Here is a 16,584-nt window from a genome sequence, read left to right as displayed (position 1 = left end):
CACTCTCTCCTCACGTTTCTCCACCTGCCACTCCCAGTTTTGTTATTAATAGGTTATCTGGCGATGACTTTGGATGACTTCTTTCTGTATTAACACACATTTAAAAAAATTATTTGCGAGAGAAAGTACAGAAGCATGAGCAGGGAAAGCAGAGGGGGAGGGAGGGCAGAATAGAGTCTTTTGCAGACTCCATGTTGAGGGCAAGCCCAATGCATACCGAGGCTCAATCTCAGGACCCTGAGGTCATGACCCTGAGATCATGACCTGAGCTGAAACCAGGAGTTAGATGCTCAACCGACTGAGCCACCCAGGTGCCCCTTAGTACACATTATGATGAGATAATGAGAGTATTGCCATTAAAGATGTGGAAACACATTAAATCCTTATAGAACTCAAATGCTTTTTCAATGGATGAAGAGAATTTAGGGCAATAAATCACTTTTCCCAACAACACTAATATGGCGATTTCCAGAGTGCCTTAAAGATCTTTGTTCTGATAGTTTCTTTTTGTTTAAAGTTAACAACCTTAAAAATGATTTTGGAATTTGTTCCAGATCTTTCAGGGGTTGTTAATGTATGATTAGGAAAGATTTTAAAGCAATTAAAATTATATGACAATAATTTGAAGTCTCCTTGCAAATATGATAGGGCTCAATTGTTTGACCACAGGGGATACATAATATAATACAGCTTCAAAGTAACATTATTTAAATAATAGTTTATGAATCATTTTTAAATTGCCCCTATAACTGATATAATAGCTTTTCATATAAAGTTATAAATGATGTATTTCAAAAGCTAGATAAGGTAGATGGACAAATATATCGCTGTTTTTGGAGCTTATGTTTGTTTTTTTTAACCTTTATTCTCAAGTCAAAATTGTTGAAAGAAATATTTTTAAAGTGTTTGGTGAGAAGGGCATATTTTTGTCAATGTTTTCTAGATTTTTATCTTCCAATGGAAATTCAGAGCCACCTAGTGACCAAAACCAAAATGTCTAAGATAAAAAACGACAGCAACAACAACAAAAAAACCCTTCCAGCAAAAGAGAAAAATCAATCATTTGACTCTGTTCTTCAATGCCTGAGGATAAAATTACACCCAGCTCAGGTCTACAAAATGAGAGTTCCCACAAATTTGATAGGCTGAGTCTTTAGTTCATTTGGGGGTTAAAGACTCCAAACATAGATTTGAGATGGTATGGATGGTGAATTTTTGCAGTTTTAATAAAAATACCACTTTAATATATGAGATTTGTGTTACCTGTACAACTATAAGCTACTGCTCCCTGCAGACTCATATCTTCTTCCCTGATAATACCTCTACTCTCGTGCTCCCTTCAGCAGCACATATACTAAAACTGGAACGATACAGAGATTAGCATGGCCTCTGCACAAGGATGACATGCAAATTCGTGAAGCGTTCCATATATTTGAAAAAAAAAATACTTTCTACTCTGAAGCAGTCTATGTATTTTATCTCCTGAGCAAAGGGGCGGGGTGGGGGGGTCCTATAGAAGATAGGGCTGATGGCAGAAGGAATGAGTAAGGTCTGAGCAAGTCAACACTGCCCCACTGAGGCTTCTGATTCATATTCAATTTTGAGCATAAGGATTCAGGCAATTCATTTTGGTTTAAATTCAACAAACCTCTACTGAGTCTTAACATGCAAAGGTTTCTTGCTAGGCAAGGATGTGGTTAACCCACACTGTGTTTGGGAAGCCAGAATGTTCAGTTTGGCTGAAGCAGAGTAAGTCTGGAAGAACATAATGGGAGTTGAGGGTGGGGGAGGTAGGGCACCATCATGATGTGGAATAAAGTCAAGGTAAGATTTATGAAGATTAAGCTGGATGCAGCTTGCCCAGTATAGAGATGGCAGGAAGAGCAGTTAGGTTATTTCGATAGTTTTGGGCAGAATGCATAAGCATACAAACTAGAATTTTTAGTCAAAAGGAAACCAATGGTCACACAAAAGAAGAATGATCTTGGTACTGATATGGTGGAAGATACTATAGAGGTTAACTCTGAAATCTCTGCCCTGGATGATGAGGAAAGAAAAATTATACCATTAATAGAAATAAGGACCCCAGGGAAGTAGCTGGCGTGCCATGGGGAGAGTATGAGTTGGTCCTGGACATCCATTCATTCATTCATTCATTCATCCATTCAGAAAAATGTATGGAGGGCCTACTATGCGCAGCTGCTAAGGCTGCAGTGACGTCAGCAGGCTCCCACCAGAGAGGAGGAAGCTAGCTCCACTTCTGCACAAGGGACCTGATTAGATCCAAGGGGCCAGCTCTTAGCCAAGTACGTCATTTTAATTAATTTATTTAAAAGCCATAACAACTCTGAAAGGTAATTATTATTATGTTAGTTGTATCAAGGAGGTACCTCAAAGTCAAAGAGATGCAGTGATGACTTCACAGTCACACAAGAACTCTGTGACAGAGGCAGGCTTCCAAAGTACTGTTTCCATGATGTCTCCAGGGAGGGAGACCCAGACAAAGAGGTAAGGATCAGGGCCTCTGCAGCCAAGAGCTCTCCCGGTCAGTTCAGCCGCCTCTAGCTAAAATGAGCTTGTTCTTCCCATCTGGTCTGCTTCCCCAGCTCTGGGCCTTGCTCTGGAGCATGGCAGGCCTTACAGTTCTTGTCCCTGTTTGTTTGCCACCTTCGGATCTGCTCCTTCCTGAACTTTCTGAGGCCTTCCTGGCTTCAGTGCTGGGACTGGACCCCTGGTCAAGGGTGAGTGTGGCATAGAGAAGGGTCAGAGCCTTGGCTTTGAGATCTCAGCCATTTGTTACCTGTGATTTTTTTTTTTTCTTTCTGGACAGATCACAGAAAAACCCTCAGGGATCAGCCTTCTCATCTGTAAAATGGGACAAATATAATGTGGGTGAAAGTGCTATTGGGAGGTTGTAAAATTCTATGGAGCGTCAGGTGCCTGCATCCTTTCCAAATACCTGGACTCAGCAGAGCCATCATTTCTTCTCCTAGTGATTCCCACTCCATTCTTCTACAACTCTCTGTAGTACTGATCCAGGATCACCCCCAGCACCTGCCAGGCTGTAAACCCATGTAATTCCTCTGAAACCAAACCAGTACTGGCTGGACAGGACAGAGAGTTCAGTTCCACTTCTTAGTTTCATCAAACCAGCATGTAGAGAAGTTCCATACAGTGTGCCCCTGAAGCTTTGGTACAGTTATACATATTAATGGTGTGAGAAGCATAAATTCTATCAACTTAAAGAGCTACATTTGGAAGTACAATTATTTTCCTTTCTTTTACACCTATGTAGTTTTGTAAATGTTGAGTAATCTTGAAGCTTTATATTTTCATTTAATCTCCTGATTGGGGAACCCAGATGGCTCAGCAGTTTAGCGCCACCTTCGGCCCAGGGTGTGATCCTGGGGTTCCAGGATGGAGTCCCACATAAGGCTCCCTGCATGGAGCCTGTTTTCTCTTCCTCTCTCTGCCTGTGTCTCTCCTCTTTCTCTGTGTCTCTCATGAATAAATAAATAAAATCTTTTAAAAAATAATTTCCTGATTGAAATTTGTACATATTACCTTGAAGGAAAAAGATCTATAATTAAAAACTATTTTTTTTCAAAACTGCAGATAGTAAGCATAAAAGGAATTTTTTTTTTCAAAACTGCAGATAGTAAGCATAAAAGGAATAAAATAAACTTTCACACGATGTTTTATGTGCTTTTTAAAACATTTACTTCTGAAATCATTAAAGCCCAAAGCTGCGTTAAGACTCTGGAGATAAATTAGTCTTATAACCTGGTGCTTTTTTTCCCCCCAGCTTTTCTCAAACTGTGGTCCGAGGATAACTGGCACCAGAATTCCCTGGAGTTCTTGTTAAAATGTGAATTCCTGGGCCCAGCCTCAAACCTCTGGGGCAGGAGCCAGGGATTCACATTTTAAACGCATTCCTTAGGTGATTCTTTGTGAACTCGTGAACTAATATTTATTTTCAATGCCATAATCTCTCGATCATTCCACAAGAAACAAAGCTTTTAAGTTTCCCAGATACATTCTCCCTCACCTCGATTCTTATCACAATTATTGCTGCCAAATTATTGCTGCCGAACAAGGGCTTCCCTCTGGCTGCGATTTAGTGGCATTCTTGAATATGAGTCATCTCCAGCAGAAAAACTCAGGATGGTTTATGTGTCCTTTAGTTTCAAAAACTTCAGTCTTAATTCTGATTGAGGCCATTACTCATTGACATAAGAATAAAAGGCAGTTTTTGACAATTAGCATCATTAGAATTGTAGCCAAGCAATCAATAAAAAAAAAACAACAACAAAAACCTCTTTGAGTTCACCAGTTGACAGTATTTATTCTGGCAGTAGTTAGTACATCTAAATATTAATTACTCTGTAATATTCACTGCTGGTTTCGTTGAATGAGGTGGGAGTGGGTCAAATCTACAGACCATTCACAGCCTCCAAATGCAAATAAAGTAGCATTTGTTTGTAGGTGGAATCAAATGATTATAAATGAATGGTGGGCCATCTCCTGGGATTGGACATAAAGGTCCTGTAAACTGAGAATTGTATCAACAAACAGCTGTTGGGAAAATACTATTATGCTGTAATAGCTGCTATTAAAATCCATTAGCAATCTTGATGGCCTGTTTGAATTTGATGCATCATTTGCTCTGAATAGCATTTCTTCCTAAAGTTTTGTGGTAGCATTTATGCAGATGGATAGGCGGTAGCAGGGACATTCTGGGAGATTAATACCGATTACACACTTTGCCTGCGCTGGCTAATCCAGCCCTGAGAAACACTGCAGATACTACAGATTAAGTATCACTGGGGGGAAATAGCGCCGGACGCCCCCCAGGGCCTTCTCGCATCCGCTTCGTTTCCATGGCAATCGTCCCTCCGCTAGAGGCGGGTACCGCGTTTCCCACGTTTTAGCCATCTGGGTTTCCCTCCTAGTACCTTTGCCAGATTCTAGGAGTCCTCCCTCGGGACGTAAACTCGGCCGAAAATATTGGATATCTAAGGAGATTTTTTAAACAAACAAACAAACAAAAAAAAAACCCACCCAAAACCCCGCCTGTGTCGGCAAAGAGAATGCAGCTGTCTCGAGGGTGGAGGGAGCCTGCAAAGGCCTGGGTGAGGCTGGGTGAGACTGGAGGAGCCCCAGCGGCGGGGAAGGATGGGGCAGTGGCGCCCTCTGGCGGGCGAGCGAAGCGGGAAGCCTCCAGGGGCTGGGTTTCTTTTTTTTTGTTTTTTGTTGTTGTTGTTTTTTTTTTCCTTAAGATTTGGTTGATTTATTCATGAGACACAGAGAAAGAGGCAAAGACACAAGCAGAGGGAGAAGCAGGCTCCATGCAGGGAACCTGATGTGGGACTCAATCCCAGGACCCCGGGATCATGCCCTGAGCCAAAGGCAGATGCTCAACCACTGAGCCACCCAGGCACCTACAACGTGATCAGTTTTTTAAAGTACTTTTTAGCCAGATCTCATCTGCACACCTTAAGCCAGTTCCCTCCCAAATTTTGGAGTATGGGACTTCAGGTCTTAGAAAGAAGATTTTTATTAGTTGAGAACTTTAGTTTTTCAATGTATGTACTAAAAAAAAAAAAAGTTAATTCTAGAAGTCTTTCCTTTTTTTCTTGAAAATTGAGTTCTCTTCTTTAAAACCCCTTTTACCCTACAGCTCAATAGTATCTGCTCAAGTTATAAGTGAAATAGCAAGCCAGCAGTTGTTGGGGTATTTCATTATTTTTAAATGAAATTACATTTTGTATTTAGCATATTATTCTAAAGTGGTTTCTCAGTTTTTTGGGGTTGAGGGACACTGAGTGATAAGAAATGGACACAAATTCAAAACTGCAACTTGTTCCGCAGCTACTTTCACTGGGTTCAGAGGCTGGGGGTGGGGGTGTGTACAGGCAAGGGAGTCTTCCCAAGTTGTTAAAGAGATTTACGTTGTCAGCTGGTTGATGCCTAAAATAATATTATGGAGCTCTAAAAGTTTTTGTCACAGCTATTCCTCATTGAACACTTTTGGTCAGTTCCATAAGGCCAGTTTGGAAAATGTGAAGACTATATTAGGAACCAGTTTTGAGCACGACGCAAACTTCAGATGTGATTGTGCACAATTTTGTCCTTGAGAAACACTGAGTGGACAGAGAAAATAGCACTTATCAGAGCTTTGTTGGAATTATACAAAATGCACAAGTGTGCATGCATGTACACACACACACACACTCACACCAAACACCTGCCTGCTACCTGTGTTCACAGCCATGATGAACCACACCTATCCATGTCTGATTTTAGGGCGTTTGGTCCAATTTCAAATATAGGAACTCAAGCTGCAACAATGCCCATTTCTAGAAGCAAGACTTTAGATGTTTTTCAAGGTAAGTGTCCTATTTATTATAGTATTTATTGACCACTTCATATGTGCACAACCATGCTGCCATTTTTATTGGGTTCCTCTCTTTATAAGTGTGTCACTGATGAAGTTGAGAGTGGTGCCCCATCTCTGCTCTTCCAATAAACTCTGGTTTTCACTGTGCGATTTTGCATTGGGATTTCTTAGGAATGCACGTGGCACCTTCTAGCAGAACTGACCAATGGCTTGGCTAGTGCCTCAGATAGGTTAATTCACTTATTCCTTACAATGACTCAATGAAGTCGTTACTATTTCCTTATCCTCCTTTTACAGCTGAGGGAACTGAGGACAGAGAAGTGAAGTAAACTATCCCAGGTCATTAAAATACAAATGAACCAAAGATGACCTCTGTATGTTAGCCAGCCCTGCCTCATGAGGTCAATTCTTGACATCGATAATCTGGTTTCAGCCAAAGTGGATGTTTTACCATCACAGAACAGTGAAGTTACTGTTGGGCCTCAGTCTGTCGATGAACTCTGTTTGGAATATTCTGAAATCTCCATTTCTATCTACTCACTGCTCAGAGTCCTGTCCTGTGCTCTCTGTTCTTCCCATCATAAATGTTGGGCCCGGCTTGGCCACTGCACAGAGTCCTGTCCTCCTTTGCATTGCATCACAAGTATTAGCTTTGTGAGGGGGTTTTCTCTGACTTCTCCAGAGAGGTTTCCAGATTCTGTCCCCGCTGTTCCCAGTGCTCTTTGTTCATACCTCTACAAGACGGTTCTGCATTGTGTATGCTTAGCTGCAGTAAGGCTGCAGACCCACGTGGGCAGGAAGCTCGACACATTTTTTATATCGCCGTAGTCTGGCACATGGTATTCGCTCACCCATCTGTCCGTCCATCCATCCATCCATCCTTTCATTTGTCACATCCATTCATTTTCTCATACATCCATTCAGTCAGTGAGTCACTCACTCACTCACTCACTCACTCATTTGTTAATTCCTTTAATATCCATTGGGCATCTACCATGGACCCCCAGTATTTCAGGTATCAGGGATAGAGTATGAATGCGACAAAGTTCCCTAATCATCTTGGAGCTGACATTCTGTTGGGGGCAGGGGAGATGGACAACAAAGGAAACAATTAGACATACAATATAAATTCAGGTTTTCAAAAGTACATTGAAGAAAAATAAATCAGGGCCAGGGAATACAGAGGGCCTTCAATAAATATCTAATAAATACTTGAATGAATAAAGCAAGATACATACCAAGGTAAAAAAGGAATGAGAAGGAATGACAAATCTTTAACAGGATTTTAAGAACCAAAGTAATCGATTTATGAAATGCCCTACACAATTGGTCAAATTGAAGGCAAGTATATGCCCTGCTGGGATAGTGCTTCAAGCATTCAATGGAAGGAAAAAACAAGAGAGGTTTGGCTTCTAAAATATAGCAAGAAGCTGAGTTACTGTTAGAACTACTTAAAAGTACTTAAAAAGAAATATGGTCATGTTTGCCTGCATGAAGAGAAAAGTCCACGATTCATTAGGATATGCTAGAGTGTTTCTCTGTAAACAGTAAGGCTGGAATGTCTTGGGACATTTTAATTCATGAGTAAAAGAGTGAAAGTTGACAGGGGTCATGGTAATGTGTCTGGGACTGGCCTGTTAGTCTGCTTTCTCTTTGCCAGATCAGCAGGTCCTCTGTAGTCCCAACTTGGGTCAATCCAGAAGCTAGCTTCCCTGCATATTCATTCACATGTGCATCCTTCCCACTGCAAAGGGCTGGCTTTTTTTTTTTTTTTCTTAAGGAATTTGGTATTAGGAAGAGTGGCTGGCAATAGCGCATGTTGGGAACAATTCCAGATTCTTGAGTCATGACACTCGAGTTCCAATTCTATCTTTTGCCTGTTAATGGCCACGTGACCCTTTATAGGTTTGCAATCTGAAACATGACTAGTCACTGATCCATGATTCTCAACCCTGATGTCACATCAGAATCACTGAGGCAGCTTTAAAACACTACTGGTGCTTGGGTCTACCCCTTGCCATTTGGATCAAAATCTCAGGGGAGAGGTGAGCACAGAGAGGCACGGTGGTCATTATTCAGAAAGAACTCTCAGGACTTCTAACCATCCAGAATGGAGAACTCTTGAATCATCTATTTTGTAAAGTTCCTTATTAACTCATGAGAGAGAATAAGAGTGCTTTTATTTCGTTGCTGCCCAAACATAGGTTTATATAAACAGATTGCTCTCAGTTCTAATGTAATTTTGTAGGTTCGGTTTAATTGCATCCTTTAGTAAGAAATATATGTAAAAACGTATCTTTTAAAAAGTAACACTTTCAGGGGTGCCTGGATAGCTCAGTCACTTAAGCGTCTGCCTTTGGCTCAGGTCATGATCCCAGGGTCCTGGGATCGAGCCCTGCATCAGGCTCCCTCTCATAGGGAGTCTGCTTCTCCCTCTCCTCCCCATTCTTGCTGTCTCTCTCTCTTTCAAGTAAGTGAATAAAATCTTTTTTTTTAAAGTAACACTTTCTTTAGCATTAATGGATCTAAATGTTTCATTAGATAATGTCAAAAGCTACAGTTGTCTTTTTTCACTAGGACTTTCTGAGGAGGCCCAATGACTCTCTTCAAGCACTCTCAAAGATTCAGCAGCCCAATCTTTTGGTTATTGGACTCTGGAGTCAGTATGCCTGACTCCAAATCCTCAATTATCACTTTCAAAGCATGTGATCTTGGGAAAGTTATTTAACTTTTCTGTGCCTTAGTCTTCTCCCTCTTGTAGATTGGGGAAGATATTAATATCGATATTAACCTGTCCAAAGGATTATTCTGAGTAATAAATTAACCCATGCTATATGTTCAAAGCAATGACTGCCTGTTGTAAGCACTCAGATCTTCCTTGTTGTTGTCAACATTCTATTTGGAGATCCAAAGCAAATAAGAAAAGGTTTAAAAAGAAAATTTACCTCTGTATAAGGGGAAAACTGTCCAATAGACCTATCCAAAGGTGGACTGAGCCAGCTGCATTGGTGACAACTTTCCCATCTGCACAAGCGTTCATAACCACTTGGCAGAGTGAGGTAGAACAAATTTAATAATTGCGTGGGTGATTGAACTAAGTGGCCTTTAGCACGTATCTCAAACTCATCATTTAACTTTGCTCTCAGTTGAATTCTAAATTTACATGATTCTAGGAAGAATCCAACCAATCCACCCCTCTTGAGGAGAGAGAAATTTTCAGAGAAAAATTTTTTTCCCTTAAGGTCTTGATTTGATAGTTCTCTACATTTCACTTGAGTAGGAGAAAAGTCCACTGTTTCAAAAACCACCATTTTTTGATTAATTGAGTTTTGTAAAGAATATGATCTGGATATTCGTATTTTCTTGACTATCTAGCCAAATCTATTTAGTTATTCATTTGGGCTGGAGTCTGGAGGGATCAGTAAGAATTTCTAGTAATAATATTTTTTACAAGAGACTTTTTCAAAGATGGTGATTTAAACAACCAATGTTTTGCCACATTCCACCAGGGATTTCTCAGGTGTGCTTCCCAAGGAGACACAGATCTAAAGTGCTTCTGCTTTCTGTGACAAGGGCAGAGGAGAATCTAAAGTACAAGGAACAATCACTGACCTGACTGTGACAAATGATGGCTTACTCTTTAAAAGTGAAATATAAAATGGAAAGCATTTTTATTCACAGCAACTTTCCAAAATAAAATCCACTGGCATTGAGCCCGGAAGAAACACAAACTTAGGTTTTTAATCCCAGGCCTTTCTCCTGACTCTAAATTTTAGTAACTCCATTAATGAATATCAGTGTTATTGACCTTACTAAGGTTTCTGTGTGTGTGTGTATGTGTGTGTATGTGTGTGTGTATACACCCTAGGGAGTTGCTGCCATCTGTCAGTGAAGAATATCTAGCATTCTTGCAAAGAACAGCTGTTTGTATCCATCCAGACTGTTTAGCAGAGTGCATGAGAAGAGGCTATTTGGGAGGCAGGAGGAAAGTTCAACTTTTGCATTATGCGTACGTTATGGGTTTACATTTAGGTGGGCTAATGTGTGGAGCCAATAAGCTTGGCAAATTGATCCAGCAGGGACCTTCTGTTGAACATTAATCATTTCTTCCTTGAACTTTCTACTTGCTCCCTAGTACAGCTCAGTAAATAACAATGCACGTCTGTGCCTTTCCCGTTTTGCAGCAGAGACTATCCTTTGGGTATGCATTAGCAATGTCTAAATTGTATTTTTAGATCCAGCCTTTAATTAATATCTAGTCACATAAAGATATCTTGTGAAGGGTATCATACCTCTCTTGGTTTTCACATCAGGACCTCAAACTCAATGAGGCAAATGTGAACTTGTCCCCTTCTCCCTAATCCTATTGCCACTGGCTTAGTTCGGTACCTTGTCTTGTCTTTTCTAGAATATAGCAATTAGGACTGAAACTAGCCCATGGGTGGCTTTGTGCAAATTAGAGTAAGGCCCCTTCCTTCGGCTGAGAGCCCCATCCCGCAAAATGACTTTGTGAGTTGGTCATTTTGTGAGTGACTGGATTTCAAAGCCCATCTCCCCTGGTGCTGGATACTCTGGCTCAGAGCACAACCTGCAAGCTGTGGCCCTGGTAGGGAGCTCTTGTGGGGCCATCCACATGTAACTGGCTTTCGACCTTGAATACAAATCATCCGAGTGCCCTTCACATTCAAAAGTGTGGAGGTTCCTCAAGAAGTTAAAAATAGAGCTACCTTATGACTCAGCAATTGCACTACTGGGTATTTCCCAAAGATACAGATGTAGTGAAACGCCAGGACACCTGCACCCCAGTGTTCATAGCAGCAATGTCCACAATAGCCAAACTGTGGAAGGAGCCATCATGCCCTTCGACAGATGAATGGATAAAGAAGATGATGAGCACTGGGTGTTTTTCTGTATGTTGGTAAATTGAACACCAATAAAAATTAATTAAAAAAAAAAAGAAGATGTGGTCTATATACACAATGGAATATTACTCAGCCATCAGAAAGGAGGAGTACCCACCATTTGCGTTGATGTGGATGGAACTGGAGGGTATTGTGCTGAGTGTAATAAGTCATTCGGAGAAGGACAATCATCATGTGGTTTCACTCGTACGGGGAATATAAGAAACAGTGAAAGGGACTATAAGGGAAAGGAGGGGAACTGAGTGAGAAAAATTAGAGAGGGAGACAAATCATGAGACTGTTAACTCTGGGAAACAAAGGGTTGCAGAAAGGGAGGTGGTCAGGGGGTTGGGGTGCCTGGGTGACGGGCACTGAGGAGGGTACTTGATGGGATGAGCACTGGGTGTTATACTATATGTTGGCAAATCAAACTTAAATAAAAACACATGAAGAAAAAAATAAAAAACAACTGCAAATCTGACCATACCCTGCTCCCTTCTTAAAATCCTTAAGTGGCTTTCCATATTTTTCCAGTGAAAGTAAACCTGCCCTGCATGGTGCACAAGGTCACTTAACTTATGATCCTGGTGCCAACTTGTACTTCCTCAAATATCAGGATTCCTTCTCATTATCCTAGGGGAAGAAGGCCTTCCTGGTGATATGAAAAATCAGGCCATTGACCAGCATTCCTAGCACCAGACAGGTGAAGAGTATGGAGAGAGAAGGGTGGGAATTAAGGAAGACCAAAGAGTCTTCAAACAATCCCACTACCCTTCCATCACCCAGAGGTTTATTGTCATTGTTAAGAACAGCTGTTTTAGGAACTCTCTCAAGAATCCATTTCTTAAGGGGACTGGTTGATTTTCTTCCCTTAAAGAATCTTCTTCCCACATCTAAGAACTGACCTTTTTATGGAAACCTGTGTAGTAAAGCAGAGGGCAGAGCTTTGTAGTTGATAGAACTGAGTTTGAAGGGAAGTTCTTCTGATTACCTGTATGACATTAGGCAAGTTGCTAGTCTCTGCTGAGCCTCAGTATCCTCACCTTATAAAATGGGAAAGATAATGGGATTATTATGGAAGATAAATTGAGATAATGTGTGTTTAAAAGTCTAGTATGATTCCTGGCACATTGAAGATTCCATAGACCCTAACTTTTGCATTCATTAGGATTCTGGTTTTAAAGACAGAATACCAATATGACTCTAGTAAAGAAAAATAAATTTTAAAATAATAAATAAAATTTTTGAATGGGAAAGGTTTCATTGGCTCATATTATGAAGTTGTGAACTGTCTTCCACCTCTTAGTTTTGTTTCCCTCTGGGTGTTTCTTATTCTCCCCTTCTGGGCATAGGGGCTCTCAACTGTTCTGGACACTATCAGAGCAAAGAGCTTCTCTCCCTAAGCTCAGAAGGACATTAGTTGTTACTTGTAGGGACACATGCCCCTTCCCTTACCTGCCACCTGGGGTAGTGAGAGTAAGCTATTATCATTAGTCCAGCTTGGATCACCTGCCCATTCCTGTGGCCAGAGAGAGGGATCTGCTTACAAAAAGAGAGAAAAGATGCTGAGAAGACAAAAAGCAACAGGTACCTACTACTGTTTTCCTCTTTGCTAGAAGGTAGAACTATTAGCCAAAATCAGGACTCACCAAAGCAATGGCTACAGGTTCTTAGGAAGGTAACCTGGTGGAAGAGTCTGGAGCTTGACTTGTGAACCTCCGCGGAAGAACAGCGTCCTCTATGTGAAACTGACCCACCTGTAAGGGACCAACTAAAGAGATTCATCCAGGCATATTATAGGCAGCATCCTTTGATCTGCTCTCTGCAAACAAGATCCAAGACAGAGTGGTTTGGAGCCCTTGCACATGGATGAGGCATAGTGGTGGTAAATGTGTGGTGAGAGCTCTCAAGTCAGAATGTCTTTCCCAAGCAGGATGAAGCAAACAGGGGCTCATGCTAGGTGTAGGAGTAGCATATAGGGAAAGAAAGAAAGATACTATCCACCAAGCAGGGAACATTGTGGGAACTTGGATGACAATGCTAGGATATGTCTTTGTAAACTATGTTAACAGTTTCAGCGAATTCAAATTTAATTCCATACCTCAAGATTTACAGCAGGATGGGTAGGGGGGCTGCTTGTTTTAAAGCTGAGCGGGCAAGAGGAGTGATTAGGAACAGCTGTGGATAGGCATAGCAATGTCACACACAAAATCCCCATCTGTATAATCCTCCAAGTCCTGAGACCTTTGCTCTCAAGCCCACTGCCAGTGAGGTATCTCTCCACTAATGGAAGTCTTCTGTGTTCCATCTTTTATTCCAGAAGGAATTTCTCCTAATCACTCGTTTAGTACTTTTAACTTCAACTTCTTTTATTGCTTTGACCATGGAACGTTTGGTTTGCCTAGTTTAAGTCTTACAAGATGTTTACCAACTGAATAAATGGCTATAATAACACAGGCTCTGAACTTGGCATAGGAGACACAGCTGCAGAGTTTTTTTTCTTGTTTGGGTAGATAATGACTTGCATTTCATTCAGAAGGAACTGACTGTTTAACAAATGAGTTGCTAAAGGCGGCTCAGTTAACTCTCCTAACCACAAGTGCTTATTGGTTGCACTTAGGCAAACTTGGGCATGTTATCCAGACTCCACCGTATAGAGCAAAGACAATCTCATAGTCCTTTCTATTATTCTCTCGTTGTCCCTTTATCTAGTTTTTAAATTACAAAATATACATGCTTGTTTTTATTAAGAGCAATGGCATGGAATATATAAAGAAACATGCACTTCTACACCCTCAATTACCTTGCCCCAGTGAAATTAAAATGAACAAATTCTATGTTACACAGTCACATAAAGACATATATATGGAAATATGTATATATGGAATATATGCTTTTCTCAGTGTTAACAGTAGGATCATACCATATACATTATTCCATAATTTTCTCTTTTTTTGGTCTCTTAACAGTATGTCAAGGAAAGATGTATATCTAACTCAGTCTTTTAAATCAAATGATATTCCTTTCCATGGTTGGATGGGGCATGACTGTCCTATTACAGGGAGAGATTGTCCCCACAGAGGGACAGTCAGACTATTTCTAAATTTTTGTGTCTATAAAACAAGGCTGTGTTAACTATATATATAGTTATAGGATAGTTTTTCAAACTACTATTGACTCATAGCTATGTCTATTTTTAATAATAATGTCAGATTATTTTCCAAAATTGTTGTAATCTATACTTTTACCAGGTTTATTTGAAAAAACAGTTTTCCTGTATCTTCAGCAGCCCTAAATTTTCTTTCTCTTTAAAATTTTGACATCCAATAGTAAAACTGGTATCTCATTTTTGCTTAATTTGATTTTTCCTTGATTACTTGTGAGATTGAACTGCCTTTTATATATTCATTAACTATTTACTTTTTTAAAATTTATTTATTCATGATAGACAGAGAGAGAGAGGCAGAGACACGGGCAGAGGGAGAAGCAGGCTCCATGCCAGGAGCCCGACATGGGACTCGATCCCGGGACTCCAGGATCGCACCCTAGGCCAAAGGCAGGCGCTAAACCGCTGAGTCAACTAGGGATCCCCCATTTACTTTTTTTTCTCTTCTCAATTGCAAGTTTATTTCTTTTGGACATTTTTCAATGGAGTTATTTACCTTTTCTCTTAGTGATTTTTTGGAAGGTTATGTATGTTAGAGATTAATATTTCCTTGTCACAGTACTACAGATAATTTTCCCAGTCCATTATTTATCTTTTGACTTTGATTATGACATGTTAACACATAGTTCTTGGGCAGCCTGGGTGGCTTAGCGGTTTAGAGCCCCATTCAGCCTAGGGTGTGATCCTGGAGACAGGATCGAGTCCCACATCAGGCTCCCTGCACGGAGCCTGCTTCTCCCTCTGCCTGTGTCTCTGCCTCTCTGTGTCTCTCATGAATAAATAAAATCTTTAAAACACACACACACACACACAAACACACACATAGGTCTTAAATACTTAAATTTTATGTAGTCAAATATATCTCTTTTGCCTCATGGTCTTGGAATAATTTAGTATTTTAAACTCTATTGAATACAGTATTATAAGATAATCTCTTTGATTTTCAAGTAGTTTTTTTAATCCAGTGTTTTTATATTTCTATCTTTAATCCATCTGGAATTTAATTTTAGCATTCATTCCTCCAAAGGGTATCAATTATGTTGACACAATTTATTAGTGAAAACGTTCATTTTCCACTGAGTTTGAAACACCACCCTTGTTGCATATTAAGTTCGTATATATGCTTTCTGGATTCTGGATTCTGGATTCTGGTTTGTGACTAGCTGGTGCTGTTAGCTGGCATCTATTCCAGGACACTATTTTTGTGATGGTACCAAGCATATCTCAGCAACATCAGGAGAGAGCCCTACTGTAATACTGTAGTTTAGCAAAGAATCACATAAAGGAAAACATAGCCTTGTGATAGTTGAGAACTAATACTTTTTTAAAAATTCCATATTTATCTTCGCTTTTGCAAGACGATGAAATGGTAAAACAAAGCTCATTTAACTCAAAACCCACTTCACAAAATTAAAGACTTCAGTTGGCTTGTATTTATATAGAGCAGGAACCATTAAATACAACATATGATATGACTTTAACCTCTTTATGTTTATAATAACAATCTACCCAAATCATGGCAGATCAGCTTATGTTCTCCAATTTATCTCATCTATCTCTAGCATATATCAAATATCTAGTTTAGCTTACAAAATTACCATGAACATCTCTGTGCATTACATGCATTAGACATATAAGAGAAAAATCTTGTCATGTCTTTCAAATAAAAATAATCCCACTAGAAATCATTTGAGTTTGTTTTAGAACAGGCTGAGGGTCTCAACAGGTGTGGAAGACGAGGAAGAAAATTACAGGTAGAAGAACAACTAAACCAAAATTGCAATAGCAGAGATTTATAATGCATCACATTTTAATTGATCTCTGGGTTTTTTTGTTTTGTTTTGTTTGATCTCTGGGTTTTTTATTGGAGCACTTTCCCTACCTCATTCACATTATCTGACAAACTTTTGGTCATCCTCAGGACCTAAGAACTAATACTGTTAACATATTTGATCTAAAAACTCAACTAATGGAAAACCGATTACTACCTATAGCTACAATTCATCTATAGGCCATATTTGTATGTGAGCAGCAAATGTATCATACTGAATGGAATATCCTGGATCATGCACATAGATTACTTCTAAAATTTTTATAAGTATAACCTGAATCATCAA

The 16,584-nt window shown here is 40.0% G+C and overlaps 1 protein-coding gene and 1 non-coding gene across 7 annotated transcripts in view; both read left to right on the top strand.

Annotated features, from left to right (window-relative positions):
* Nucleotides 1–16,584, top strand: part of PRUNE2 (prune homolog 2 with BCH domain) — a 258,654-nt gene that overhangs the window by 127,849 nt on the left and 114,221 nt on the right. The window lies entirely within an intron of this gene.
* On the top strand, nucleotides 1,331–1,434 carry LOC112922157 (U6 spliceosomal RNA). Its single transcript, XR_003235395.1, has one exon. It is a non-coding gene; the product is annotated as a U6 spliceosomal RNA (small nuclear RNA).

The sequence above is a fragment of the Vulpes vulpes genome, chromosome 1, assembly GCF_048418805.1.
Source record: "Vulpes vulpes isolate BD-2025 chromosome 1, VulVul3, whole genome shotgun sequence".
Taxonomy (NCBI): Eukaryota; Metazoa; Chordata; class Mammalia; order Carnivora; family Canidae; genus Vulpes; species Vulpes vulpes.
This window is presented reverse-complemented; position numbering and strand designations above follow the sequence as displayed.